Below are 15,153 nucleotides of genomic sequence, written 5' to 3'. Positions count from 1 at the left end.
CTGAAGCTCAACCCATTGTAATAGGCTGTGGTTTAAAAGCACAATACCAGCTACTTCATATACACAAATAAACCTGAAAATGCCATTTCTCATTCATTTTATACTGTGCAGCTGGCATAACAAGTCATTGAAAATACATTCCTATAAAAACAATTTTAAAGTGTACTGTCCCTTTAATATAAATATAAACAAAAGAGCAAAAAGAAAAAATAAACTAATAAAAAATAAGAATGGAAAAAACTTTTAGAGAAATAAAAAGGGATGGCAATGAAAAACTAAATGTATAAAAACGACAAAATAGCACAAAAGTAAAAAAAAAAAAATGTTATGTAATAGGCAAGGGTAGTTAAAGAGGAGATGGGAAGGGGATACGTGATTAATTAAAGGCAAAAAAAGGAAGATGGGGAGATGAGGTTAATTAAATGAAAGACAAATAAAAATAAAAAGTCTTAATGTGATTTGTGTTTGTATTTTAAAAAAAAGTGTATATGTGTGTTGGTGTGAAAACTAATGTGTGTTAATTAACTAAAGTATGGATGTGTATGTGTGTTCCTAATATTATCTGAGGTCTACATTAAAAATATAAATACAATAGAAACTCTCCAACTCTCCACTAAGTCCAAAATACCAATCCAACCCACCAAACTCCTACCAGTACAACTAGCGTCCTGTGTCTTTCTCTCTAGAGGCAATCACAAGTAAAGAGAGCCAACGCAAACCGTTATTTTTCTAGAGTAAGTTCGGGTTACCATGGCAATGCTCTTGTTATGGCACACTTTACGACGACTCCGACATCGGTTGGCAGCACAAGTTTACGTCCAGTTGAAAAGAACGACTGCGCGTGCCTTTTTCAATGGAAACCTGGTACTAAAATGGAGATGTAAGCTACTTTTAACTGTCGGCAAATTCGGTACTTTACGGCTCCATTTTTAACTACTCAATAGAAGCGAGCCCTTAGGCCTAGTTCCTCAAAATAAAAACACATCACCAAGTAAAAACACATGGAAAACATAAATACCAAAATACTGTAACCATACGTGGTCCACCTAATTTATCCACTATACTACTAAACTTATCAGTTCATTCACATACCTCAATAACAGACTACTTAATATTTGTTGTAAACAGGCAAATTACAAAGACATTATAAGTTGCATAAATCTCAGTTTTTAATAGGTAATGCTTTTTATAAATCATATTTATAATACATGCCTTAATATTTGCTCTGTGTTGTATTTTTCTTCTAATAAAATCAAACCTGTTGTAGCTCCTTCCACTTCTTTATAGATTGCATGTGTAACTTAAATATCTGCGTAAGGCTGGCTGTGAGAATGTGCATCTGAACTTCATGAGAATATTTACATTTATCTTTTTATTGATACAGTATATTATGATAGTGAACACTGCATAGAAAAATAAGATATTTCTTTATTAAAGAAAAATAAAAGTGACAGTTGGTGCCATTATACAGCTCACTGCAAAATATCATGGCAAGAGCTGTCATTTTCAATGGGAAAGAGCTAGTAGTTTTTCAGCACTATTAAGTTCAGTTCCTTTTATTTTTGACTCTGAAAGTTATAGTCCACTCTAAATTCCCCTGGGTCTGTAAACTGTTTACAGATATGGTAATGATTATTATTTTATATAAGCTACTGCAGAGCGCCTAACCAACATATTTTGCAGGATGATAAATGCTTGGAAGTTGTTTCCAGTTAATGTTTTTTTTTTTATTGGTCCTCACAAAAGGTTACTCAGCCAATCAGCAGCCGCAGCATCCAAAATCCTTTACAAGTTAATTACCCAGAATGCATTGCCCCTTTTGATATAAAGAATATGTTGATTAAACATGGTAGGGAGGTGCTTGTCAAGAAATAATTGGCACTAAAAATATAGAACAGCTTATTGTATAACGTTTATTTCCCTTTACGAAGCATGTGTATACTTCATACAGGCCTACAGAATTTTACTTTAATTTAAGCTCTCAATTTTTTCTCTCCATTGACTTCTCTGGGGAAATATGAAAACACACATGCGATATTGTAAATTCGTCATTTTGTGCTTGTTGGGTTAGCGCAAGCGCAACAACTTTTTACTTTCAACTCGTAATACCAGCGTAACCCAACATGCGCAAAAAGTTTACTTCTAGCGCAATTAGCAATATAGTGCAAACGTTAAATAACGCTCCACTTGTAATCTAGCCCAAAATGTTTGTTACTATATCAAGCTTGTTAAAAAAGTATACATCCTGTACCAATTAGAGAATAACATAGTAATGGCTTCTATAAAAAGTTGCATCATGAACAGGCAAAGGTGAGGGTCGCTTTTCTTCAGGTGAAGAAAACTTAACTCCACAGGTGATGAAATACACTCATTGGATTGCATAGCATTCTCAAAGCTCAGTTGAGCAGGCTGAGGTTATACTTTGTTATGATCAGCAGCAGTCACGGAGGGGGTGGTGGGTGATAATGCAAAATACAAATACATTTTTATTACACAAATTTTACACAGATTTTTTTTTTTTTAAATCATATCCTTTAGGAGGAAAAAAAATCAAGATGGCATATGGTCTGTAAAGCAAGTATACCCTGTACTTATTTTATGTTTTAGATTAAATTATGCTAACATTTTTATGAATGTATTCGAAGAAAAATTTATTTTTTCCAATCCTAGGTTTCATCGGTATGGCGCCTGTTGGTGGCGCTATATCGATGATATCTTTGGGATATGGTGGGGCGACGTTGGATCCCTATTGAAGTTTGTGGAAGATATTAATGGAGCATCTGGCCATATAAAATTCAAGTTGACTTGGAGTGAAAGTGAAATTACTTTTCTTGACACTAAGATTATTAAAAATGGAAGAGAGCTGAAGGTAGATCTGTTTAAGAAGGAGACAGATAGAAATAGTTTATTGCACTTTGATAGTGCTCATCCTGGATCTCTCCTTAAGGCCCTCCCCCGTAGTCAATTTTTACGAGCCCGCAGAATTATTACTGATAACTTATTAAAAACAAGAATGATAGAAATGGCTGACAGATTTACTAAGAGAGGATACCCATCAGATATATTAGAACCTGAAATTAATCATGCGCTATCAGTCTCTAGAGAAAGCTTACTGAAGGTAAAACAGAAACAAAATAATAAAGAGGAGCGCCTAATATTTGTATCTGAATTTAATTCCCAGTCTAACCAAATCCAACGCATTATGAGGAAACATTGGTCAATACTCTCTGAATGTAACCCCCAAATTAAGGAATTTAAAAATTTACCCATGCCAGCTTATAAGCAAAGTTTTAACTTAAAACAACAACTAGTTAGAGCAGACATAGGGACAAACATTAAATCAAAACAAAAATACATCAAAAGTAAGAATGAGGGGTGTTTTCCCTGTTTGGGATGCTCATGTTGCAATAACATGACCAAAGGGCCCATATTTGTTCATCCAACTACTGGAAAAAAGTTTAAAATTAATGGCTTCCACACTTGCTTAACCACCTATGTAGTTTACTTAATTAAATGCCCATGTGGGCGGGGCTATGTCGGCGAGACGACTAGAACTATCAAAGATAGGATAATTGAACATAAAAGCTCCATTAGAACTAAGAACTTAAAAGCACCAGTAGCACAGCATTTTGTGGAAAAGGGCCATTCAATTGGGCAATTGCGTTTTCAAATTATTGAAAAAATAGAAATGCCAAGAAGGTTAGGGAATAGAGAACTCCTCCTTAAACAGAGAGAGTGCTTTTGGATTTGGAAATTAGGCACTATGGAACCTAATGGGTTAAATAAGGATCTGGATATGTCTGTTTTTCTATAAGCAATTTTCTATCTGTTTATCAGTCTGTGATTGAGATTGTAATATGATTCTATGAATACATTGTATTATATGTGTTATTATGATTGTAACTAGATTATAATGAATACACTGTATTACTGCTTTTAATAATTTTGTATATAAAGGGTTAATAGGAAGCTGCAATTGCAGCGCCACCTAGTGGTGTTAAGGTATAAATAGAATCATTTGAGTATGATGTTTAGCATGATTAAGGTAGCAATACCGAAACGTTGCTGTTAATGTTGTGTTGTGCCTAATAAACACTTATTTTTTGCTGCTACTCCTTTTGGATTTCTTTGGACTGATGTTTCAGAGACTGGAGTGGGTCTCCTGAGTAGCTGGCAAAGGGGCCGTTGTGTGCTGAGTCATTGACTTTGAATTTTGCTTATTTTATGTTTGTCTACTAAAGTTTTAATTATGTAGGATATTTGATGTTTGTATTGGTATTTCCGATATTAAATGGAAAAATACACTTTTTTCAATATCTGCATTTCTTCCCCTTTCAGAAAAGGCTGCAGTATGTCATGTTTCTTTACAGAAAGAGGATGAGAGCTACTGAAATCCTATTGGCTGTTCAAATCAGGCAATAGGATTTCAGTAGCTCTCATCCTATTGGCTGATAATTTCAGCCAATAGGAATACAAGGTACCCCAATATAAAAGGAGTTGCATTCAATCTTCAGTGTGCGGCAGACAATCGCATGAAGAGGACCTCCACGTCGCTGAAGACTGCTGCCGCCGAAGACCGCTCCGTGCCTATGAAGACCGGTCTGCACCTCCGGGAAGAAGATAGAAGATGGTCCCGTGATGGATAAAGATAGATCCGCCTGGATGAAAACTTTTCACCTCCTGGAAGAAGGTTTTTTTTTTTTTATAGTTAGGTCTTTTTATTTTGGGGGGTTGGGTGGGGGGGTTACTGTTAGGGGTTAATTTGTAGTTTTTTATGTAAAAGGGCTTATTGCTGTAGGGCAATGCCCTACAAAGGGCCCTTTTAAGGGCTGTTGGTAGTTTATTCTTAGATTAGGGGTGTTTTTATTTTGGGGTTTTTGTTTTTATAGTGGTATTAGATTAGGTTTAAAAAATGTTATTTTGGATTATTTTGTTTATTTTTTTCTGTAATTTTAGATTTTTTTTATTTTTTGTAATATTAGATTTTTTATTTTAATTTAATCTTAGGTTGTTTTTTTTTAATGTAATGTTAGGATTTTTTATTTTAAGTTAGGAGTTTCTTCATAAATGGAAAGAGTCCACAGCTGCATTCATTACTTTTGGGAAATAAGAACCTGGCCACCAGGAGGAGGCAAAGACACCCCAGCCAAAGGCTTAAATACTCCTCCCACTTCCCTCATCCCCCAGTCATTCTTTGCCTTTCGACCCAGGAGGTTGGCAGAGAAGTGTCAGAAGTTTGTTTTTGTCTCTTATGGAGGGTAGTACTCTTCTACATGGGACGGGAGTTTCAAGTAATCCTGTCAGTCTCTCAGTGAGGGCTTGGATGAAAGTAAGAGTCTGGAGATGCAGGAAGAGTCTTTCTGCAAAACCATCCCGACTCATGTTAACAGCTCATCAAGCAATTGGCGTTGTCGAACTTCGCTTCGCTGCCTGCTTTCTTCTCTCAAGTCCATGGTGGAGGCGAGGCTACTATCCGTCACACTTGAAGGGCCGCGTTCCTATTCCACAGCGTAGATTCTAGTAAGATCGTTTAATTTTACTTCTTCATGAATTTACTGTAACTCATTTGTTCCTGCAAACTCACATGAAAACTACAGGGTCTCAGTGAGACTCCTTTAAGTGTCTTGGAATCAAGGATTAATATCTCCTGAGGGGGACTATCGAAGAGGGTTTTTTTTAATCATGTTTTTTATGTGATTCCGTCTGCTTATGTGTATTGTTTACTGGGCCCATGGCTTAGAACATAAAGGCCTGTTGAAGTGACGCAACCTTACGGTTGGGCGCGCTTTTTGTTGGACTGTACGGTTCACCTTGTGACCGAGCGTGTTATGTTCTGGTCTTCCATTTCCGCATTCCTGACTGTGTGGTGAAGTTAAATTGTAGTCCGCTAGTGTCTGGTACATAGGAGTTGGTGAGTGCCTCAGCCATTGTGAGTGTCAGGTGCCGTTCAAATTGTTTTATATATAGTCCAATTTTGGGTATCCTTGATCCATTTATGGAGGATACTGATGTTGAGATTGGTCAACATTCTGATTCAGATTCTTCGTCCTGTGAAGAATGCGAATTGGCCCCATTGACTCAGGTCAGTATGTTATGTGCTTTAGGCCGTCATAGAGCACCTTGTTCCTCAGGCTCAGGGATTCAAGAGACTGCTGAGATATCCGCCATGGGGGGCCCTGTCCTCCGGGAGGTGAGTTCCCTACCATTTTCTACTACTACACATGCGGGTAACCCAAGTTATGTGCTTCCCTCCTCGGATGGTGAATTGTTTCCTCCGGAGGTTGTGGCACATTTTCGCTTTTACATACTTTTGGCGCTAGCGCATCTGCAAAGTCCAGATGTTTGTTCGTGATTGTGTTCGTGCCAGATTACCCCAGGTCCATCGGCCTCTGGAGGGCATGAACAGTTCCCTAAGGGTGTAACTGTGCCTGAGTGTTGTGCCTTTCGTTACAGGCAGGCTCGCCTTAGTGTTTTACTCAGAAACGTTTTTGAGCTGCTAGGGGCCCTATCCTTCTTGGGTACGGGACTCATCAGTCTCCTCCTTCGAATGGCTCACTTTGTTAGACATTGAGGGATGAAGTAATCTCCTTTAAGTCTTGTTATCGAGATCCTTCCCAGTTTTGTTGGAAGAACAGGGTTTCCATTAGGCTGGTCCTACGGCTCTTTCTGTTCTTGGGCGTTAACCTTCGGGTTGCCTATCATTTTATTTTATCCGGTTAGGATGAATTTTATTTTTTCCTACTATGTTTCCTGCGGGAACTTCTCTGGGATCGATACTCACTGTTTGCTTCTACGGAAGTTGTTTGGGACACGTTAGTCCCATGTTTGTCTGTCTTTTTCCTCCCTCTCTGAGGGCAGATTTAGCCAGCTTGGCAGTTATGACCCTGGTTGCAGGCTGGTCCTGTTTAGGTTCAGATCTTCTGTCTCACAGCTTATTCAGACATGTAACGCCTAATATACCTTGCTGGTCAGGTTGGGGTGCCGAGTGCTCTTAAATTTATTATGTTTCTTGTTATTTGTTTTACAAGTTTCAGCTAAGCATTCTCAAGAGGACTTATGGGTCCGTGCAGCTCTCAGGATTGTTTCAGTCCTAAATAGCCGTTTCTCTGGTGACAGGGTCAGTGAATTTTGTTGCGTCACTCTCTGTTGCTTCCAATACCCTTGGAACCTAGAGTATTACTTCCCACGTGGTGGGAAAATGAGAGGATTTAGCACCTCTTTTCCACAGATTGTGGCGGTGTTGCTTTAGGAAATTGTCTTTTTTGGACTTGTTCCATTAGTGGTTCTCTTCTTCACTGAGACCTCTTGGATTGTCAGTTTCTCCTTGTCGCCTTTGGGGGACTTGGATTCCCTTCGGGAGTTGGTTGTTCCTTTTTCAGGACTTTAGAAAGTGAGGTCTTTTTGGGCTGTGGTTAGGGGTCCTTCCCCAGTGTTGGGAATGCTCTGCATCTCTTCCCTTTGGGTCGGGACTTGCAAGGGCTTCTTTCTCTTGTTATGTTATCCGGTTTTCCATGTTTGTCAGTGACATGGCCTTGTGTCCTCTCGGTCCTTTCTTCATCTTTCTTTCTTATGGGCAGGTGTTTATCGACGTTCTCCTCTTCAGGGGGCTCTTTGTCCTCCTTACGGAGGTGTGGTTCCTTTTTTGGGGGCCTCTCCTGTGTTCGGGAGGTTGGAACAGATGTTTATCTGGTTCGGGGATTGGTCTGCTCTTTGAGCTGTTCCTTTCCATCTGGGGAGCTGCTGGCTCCGCATTGAGACTTAGTCGGGTGGCCTTGCTAGATCTCCTTGGGTCTAATGCCTGTTTGTTTGTCTTTAGATTGAGGTGGCTGTGTCAATTTTTCCGCCCTGTTGGTCTTGGGGTTCCTTTATGGTTCCCTTACTTCAGTTCTGCCGTTGCTTGGGCTGGTCCAGCTAGGTGTAGGATCTGAGATCTGATGTTCATCTTCAGGTCTTGGGGGTGATAGTGGACCTTCTTTTATAGAGGTTCTGTGTCTCTCCCCCTTTATGATCTGTGAGTAGGCTTGTTGGCCTAGATTGCCTGGAGAGTGTCCTCTTCTTGGAGGTTGGGCAATTTCTGTCTTGGTCCGCTTCTTCCTTGTGGGCAGTGTTTTTTCCATGTCTTCCTATGGATGGCAGTGTCTTACTGGTCTCAGATGTTTTCTTCTGAGTTTGCTGCTTGCAATTATATGTTTGTTCAGTCTATGAGTTCTGATGTTTTGAGGACTTTGTCTTCAGCTGTCTTTTGTTTGGGAGATGCTTCTTCTCCTGCTGATGCCCGATTACTCCTCGTGGGTTGGGTGTCATCTCCCCTTGTTCTCGGAATCCATTCAGGTCTCTGTGGACTTGTCCGACCTTTGAGGTTTTTTTTTCCCCTTATGGATTTTGCAGTACCTTTTGGGTATTCCTTGGTTTACCTTTGTCCTCTCCTTTTTGGGGGATTTTGGTACTGTATTTGTATGGGGACCGACTGCTGGGCGACGGTTCTCCTTGGGGAGTGTTGGCTCGGTGAGTCTACTTGTAGTCTCTAGTTAGGTCTTTGGACTATCTACAGGTCAGTGTCCTTGGGGTCTTTCCTTCTAGTTCTTTTGCCCAGCTCCGACAAAGCGGGGTTTGGTTGAGTTGTGTTTTTTTCAGGCCTGGTGCCCTCAGAATGGGCCGCCTATTGTACCCTCCCGTCTTTGCATTTAGTGTCCTCTATAGCTTGGGTATTGTTTTCCCAAAAGTAATGAATGCAGCTGTGGAGTCTTTCCATTTATGAAGAAAAACTTAAACTATGCTTACCTGATAATTTTCAGATGGAAAGAGTACACAGCTCCGCACCCATATTTTTTCTGTGGGGTGTCTCTTAGTTTTTATTCTTCTGGCACCTTTTTACCCTGGTATTTCTTCTACCGTTCCTTGTTCCTCGGCAGAATTACTGGGGGATGAAGGAGGAGTATTTAAGCTTTTGGCTGGGGTGTCTTTGCCTCCTCCTGGTGGCCAGGTTCTTATTTAACAAAAGTAATGAATGCAGCTGTGCATAATTTAAGTTTTTTTTATTATGGTAATTTTTAATTTATTTTTTAAGAAGATAGACTTTTTATATTTTATGTAATTGGGGTTAATTTAGGGGGTGTTAGGTTAGGGGGCTTAGTGATTACATTAATACATATTTATTCACGCCAGGTGATCGCTATTACCACAGTGATCACCTAACTATTAAAAATTAGACAGGAGCTTTACTTTAAAGAAGGGTTTTTGGGGCTTTAAAACACGTTTTTTGAATTGCACTTATACTCTATACCCCCAAGACATACACTATTTGAAAGAGCATGTGGTTGTCATCCACACTCTAAGCATAATGTGGATGATGATAACATGTCATCACAAACAGTAAAAGGGATAAATATGGGCTTAGATTCCAAGACATCTTTGAGCCTGTACAAATCACATATTCTCTGAAGTCAAAGAGGCAGTAAAGAAAGAGATTTGGCTTGTGTTGTAAATTGAACCAATTAAAAATCATTACAAAAAAATTGTATGTCAATCCATCACCAAAGCATTAGTAATAAGTATACCCATGCACCTCAAGGACTCCCTCTTTAAGACTTTCTAACTGCAGGGCCCTAATACCTTGTATTTACTGAGGAAGTGTTCACTTCATAGTCCTCTCAATCACAATGAACACCTGATCCTAATGAAGATACTTAATACTCACAAATGTTAGTAAGGAGAAAGCAAAAGAATCCTGAAAGCAAACTGGGGAGGCTAACCAAGCCTACGTACAACTCATAAAGAATAAAGGTCCTTCTGCTTCTTAAATTTAAAATTACCTTTATTAATCAAAACAGTGGGTCCAACAGCAATGTGTTGGGCTTGTTATTGCCCTTAATCATGTGGTTAAGGGCAATAACTAGTCTGAAACCCAATGTCTTGATTAATAAAGGTAATTTTAATTGAAGAAGCTGGAGGGCCTTGATTCTTTATCAAATAAAGATACCGCCATTCCTTAATTACAGTGTTTTCTTGCTTGCTTAAAGCTAAAAGACTCCCACATTTTTCATTAAAGATGGGGTATCATGTATTGGGTGTAATTTGTGGGTGTGGTGCCAAAGAATGCTGGGTTGTTACTGTTATTGTGTTAACAAAATCTTCACGGTTTGGCTTCAGCAGAAATATTTAGTAAACAAATTGCAAATTAGAAACAGATATCTGGCAAGGTTAGGCTTTTGAAGCTTTCCATCTGCTCTTTTAGTTTTCAGGAGTTGAAAAATCTACAATTTAAAGACGTAAATTACAAAAAGTTGTTTTACTATGTATAATTACACATTTTATATTACAATCTCAATGTGTTTACTGTCCCTTTAAATATCCAGTATATAAAGGTAGCAGCCAGGCCCACAAGCTAATAAAACTATGTAGTTTAAGTTGATAATAGGTAGACAGGCAAGATGATCAGACTATGCAGGTCATATCAATGGGTAGTAAGACCAGCAAGCACTTAGGCAGATGACAAGTTGATGGTCAGTGGTAGGCAGATGCAAGGTGCATTTAAAAAGTGGTTATATCAAATTATATAGAATTAGAAAGGCTAAGGGGAAATATAATTATATAATAATGATAGGAACGTATTGGTCATGAGGTAAATACAAGACATGAAACAATATATACATGTTTTGGTTTATGAGTTTAAGAATATAAAGAAATCCTCAGCGATTTAATATATTTTTCTTGGGAATAAAGAGAGAATAAATGTTTTAATTGCTGAAATTTAGGAAATCAACGAAAGAATTGTAGAGTGATAATATTCAGTTAGATTACGAGTTTTGCGTTAGGGTTAAAAAGCAGCAGTGGCCGGTCCCAACTATGCTTTTTAACGCCCCCTGGTATTACGAGTCCTGCAGGTACAGGTGTACCGCTCACTTTTTTGGCCAGACTAGGAAATACCGCAAATCCACTTGTGTAAATTGCGTATCCTATTTTTTCAATGGGATTTGCATAGCGCCGGTATTACGAGTCTGACAAAAAGTGAGCTGTAGACCCTCTCCTGTCAAGACTGATACTGCATTGAAAAGTCAGTAGTTAAGAGTTTTACACTACAACGCCGTAGCATAAAACTCTTAACTAAAGTGCTAAAAAGTACACTAACACCCATAAACTACCAACTAACCCCTAAACCGAGGCCCTCCCACATCGCAAACACTAAAATAAAATTTTTAACCCCTAATCTGCCAAACCGGACATCGCCGCCACTATAATAAATATATTAACCCCTAAACCGCCGAACTCCCGCCTCGCAAACACTACTTAAATTTTATTAACCTCTAATCTGCCATTCCTAACGTCGCCGCAACCTACCTACATTTATTAACCCCTAATCTGCCGCCCCAACGTCGCCGCCACTATATTAAATTTATTAACCCCTAAATCTAAGTCTAACCCTAACACCCCCTAACTTAAATATAATTTAAATAAATCGAAATAAAATTACTATTATTACCTAAATTATTCCTATTTAAAACTAAATACTTACCTATAAAATAAACCCTAATCTAGCTACAATATAACTAATAGTTACATTGTATCTATTTTCGGGTTTATTTTTAATTTACAGGCAAGTTTTTATTTATTTTAACTAGGTAGAATAGTTACTAAATAGTTATTAACTATTTAATAACTACCTAGTTAAAATAAATACAAAAGGGGGGCGTGTCCAAGTCACAGCCATGATCAGAAGCTAAATTCAGTGACTCCTACGCTAATTGCAACAATCCATGGATTATCCTTAAACTAATTGCCCATCCTGAAATCTACCTTGAAATATTTATTGAGAAGATTTGGAGTCGACTGATACCATTATCTCCACATGCCTACTTTTGCAAGGTCTGATCCGATCTGGCCCAACTTATATGCCTGAGGCATTCTACTATCACCCCCCCCCCGGTTCTTTCCAGCTAGCCGGGTTACGCTACTGCTACAACTACTTATGATGGAGGAGTTGGAGCACAAAGCTACAAAGCGATTTAATAACCTCACAAGCATTATCAGAAACGTATCCCCACGAGCTGAAAGCAGCCATTTTACAAGCTCTGGAGCCAGCATTACAGAGCCGGAAGAGAGGGCACCTCCTATAAAACAGTTCTCTATGTCTGCGACAGAGGGACCCGTTAAAGCTTTAGAAGACGCTGAAGATGACCCTACAATTTGGCTCTGCATTGACAGTTCATCACCAGACGCAGATAGCCTATCGGCGAAGACTCAGATGAACACTGGCGTTAGGGTAAAGCACCTCCGTTCCGGTAATCGGCAGCTCCTGCAGTATCCAAGGCCTCTTAACCCACGCTTCAGTGTCAAGCTACATCTTGCTCTCATACCCATGAGCCCGTACTTGGGAGGTGCGGCCAACTCCCACAGACGAGTCATGGAGCCTGCTGTTCTTTGGCTTTGGAGTACTGTGGGGAACAGGGACTGGGTAATTAATATGCAGTTTTCCTCTGAACTGTGTGACTTACTTGTATTATGGCTTCGAGACTTTGTTCTCACTTCATACGACACCTCGGATGAATATGATGGCATGCAGATTGTCTTTAAGTTAGGAGTAGGCTAGAGAGGACCCCTACACAATGTAGTAAACTACCTAAATACTATGTATAGTATTAAGTTTCAGCATAGGTCTATTAACTTGTTCAAATTGTTTTTTTTTTCTTTTAAGCAAATTGTATTTTAAGGTCCATTGGCATTCACTAACATGGTGGGGTATGTAGTACATCAGATTGTTTCATGGGCTGCTCACAAATCTCTGATCCCAGCACTGATCCTATCCCCTATTTCTTTAATGCTTATTTTATTGGTAGCCTAACTTTTAAGTTGACCTAATTTACTTATGTCTAAAGGACAATACAGCTCACTTATTGCTCTAGTGAAGCTCCCCATGTGCAGAGCTATTTATTGCTTTTTCATGATTACCATCCCCTTTAACAATATTTAAGCGCTCAGAGTAATAATGCCCTTTGTACTAACAGATGTTTAGTTGTTTTTTGCAGGTGTATAAAATATACCCAACAGGTACTTCTCATCTAGACTCTATAGAGATTCTCACATGGACTGTTTATCCATAGCTGTTATATGTATTTAGCATGTGTGTTATTCGCTGTCTTAGTAATATATATTCTTTCTTTCGCCTTTACTCTAACTAAGCCCCCCCTAATACACCCTAGATTTTGCGGAAATGTGGTTTATATATTCCTTTCCATTACCTATCAGTATTTAAAGCCACCACTAGACCTTAAATGAATGTGATTATTTGTAAGAACTATGTGATGCATTTTATGTGATTTATATGGATGTAAAAATATCACAATCTTATTAGTTGTATTGATACCACTATATTCTGGGACCTACTCATCCCCTGCTATATGTCTTTTAGCATTCTATAATTATGGCAAGCACATTCACTTCTAGGTTGACCTAATTTATTTAAGCCTAAAATGAAACCTCTGCTCACATATCGCTCTAGCGAAGCTCCCTGTGCGCAGAGCTGTCTTTTGCCTTCCTATGATTATCATCCCCTTTAACAATATTAAGGTAATAACGCCCCTTGTACTATTGGATATTTAGTTATACTCTGTAGATGTATAAAATATACCCAGCAGGTATTTATAATTGGGACTGCTTATATAGAGAATCTCACATAGACTGTTAATTCATAATGGTTATTCATATTTAGCAAATGTGTTACTTTCTGTCTTCTTAATGTATATTCTTTTTCTCCCCTTTGCCCTAGCTAATCCCCCCAAATACACCCTAGATTATGCGGAAATATGGTTTATATATTCCTTACCATGACCTATCGGTATTTAAAGCCATCATTAGACCTTAAATGAGTCAGATTATTTGTAAGATCTACGCTGATACATTTTGGGTGATTTATATGTATGTAAAAATATCACAAGCTCGTTAGTTGTATTAATACCACTATATTCTGGGACCTACTCATTTCCAACTATATGGCTTATAGTATTCTATAACTATTGCAAGTGCATCCAGGTAGTGTGGGTGATTCACTGATGTATTCTCATGTCACATTATATCCCACAGCCCTCTCTAACAGTAACCTATCTTATACCGGTCAACTTTGAAGTATCCCCTGGATATTTTACATATATTATCTAGACTCACTTATATCCCAGTCAGCCCTCCTAGAGTTTGAACTTTCTCTAGCTGAAAAACCACATTCACCCATAGCCACCTCCATTTCCAAGTCACAATCTAACAGCCTTCTTCACCCCCCTATACCCTACTCTTACCTTCAGGCGATATATACCCTCCATCAACATTTATTTACCTCCTCCATCAACATTTAACATTTTAATACCTTTAAAACACTTCCCTACCCCCTTTTAAGTGGCTCTGGCCTGCTGTACTCCTTTGCCTTATTCAATACTCACTAACTATGCTCCCTATACATATACTTAAAAGCCTCCATGGAATTGGATATTCATTACTTAGCTTTACAGCACCCATACGAGTTATCTTTATTTTCCATAAGAGTCATCTCTCATTTAGCCTTAACAGACCTGAGCAGTAGTTACCATTTCCCAACTTATAACGATAAAAAGAGGTCCTTTCCTTATAGACTTAACATTATTCTAGAATACTCTACCTTATATCTTTATTGAAAAACTCATCCTCACAGCACATTCTTCTGTTGGTTTTACTACATCTTTGTATCAGATCTTTGTATTTTTTTCTTACATGTACACCAATGTGCTATTTCTGCTGTCAATTAATATTGCATAGAGTTAGAGCCTCTTATACTGTACTAATAGTGACATACTGTCAGATTGTTAAAGTCTTTATGTATGTTATTTAACACCTCAATAAAAAAAGTTATTAAAAATTTTTTAAAAAAATAAATACAAAAGTACCTGTAAAATAAAACCTAACCTAAGTTACAATTACACCTAACACTACACTGTAATTAAATAAATTAAATAAATTAAATGCAATTAAATAAAATTATCTAAAGTACAAAAAACAAACAAACACTAAATTACAGAAAATAATAAACAAATTACAAGAATTTTAAACTAATTACACCTAATCTAATCCCCCTAACAAAATAAAAAAGTCCCCCAAAATAAAAAAGCCTTACACTACACTAAATTAAAAATA

The sequence above is a fragment of the Bombina bombina genome, chromosome 2 (genome assembly GCF_027579735.1).
Source record: "Bombina bombina isolate aBomBom1 chromosome 2, aBomBom1.pri, whole genome shotgun sequence".
NCBI classification, from domain to species: domain Eukaryota; kingdom Metazoa; phylum Chordata; class Amphibia; order Anura; family Bombinatoridae; genus Bombina; species Bombina bombina.
Note: the sequence above shows the minus strand (reverse complement) of the source record.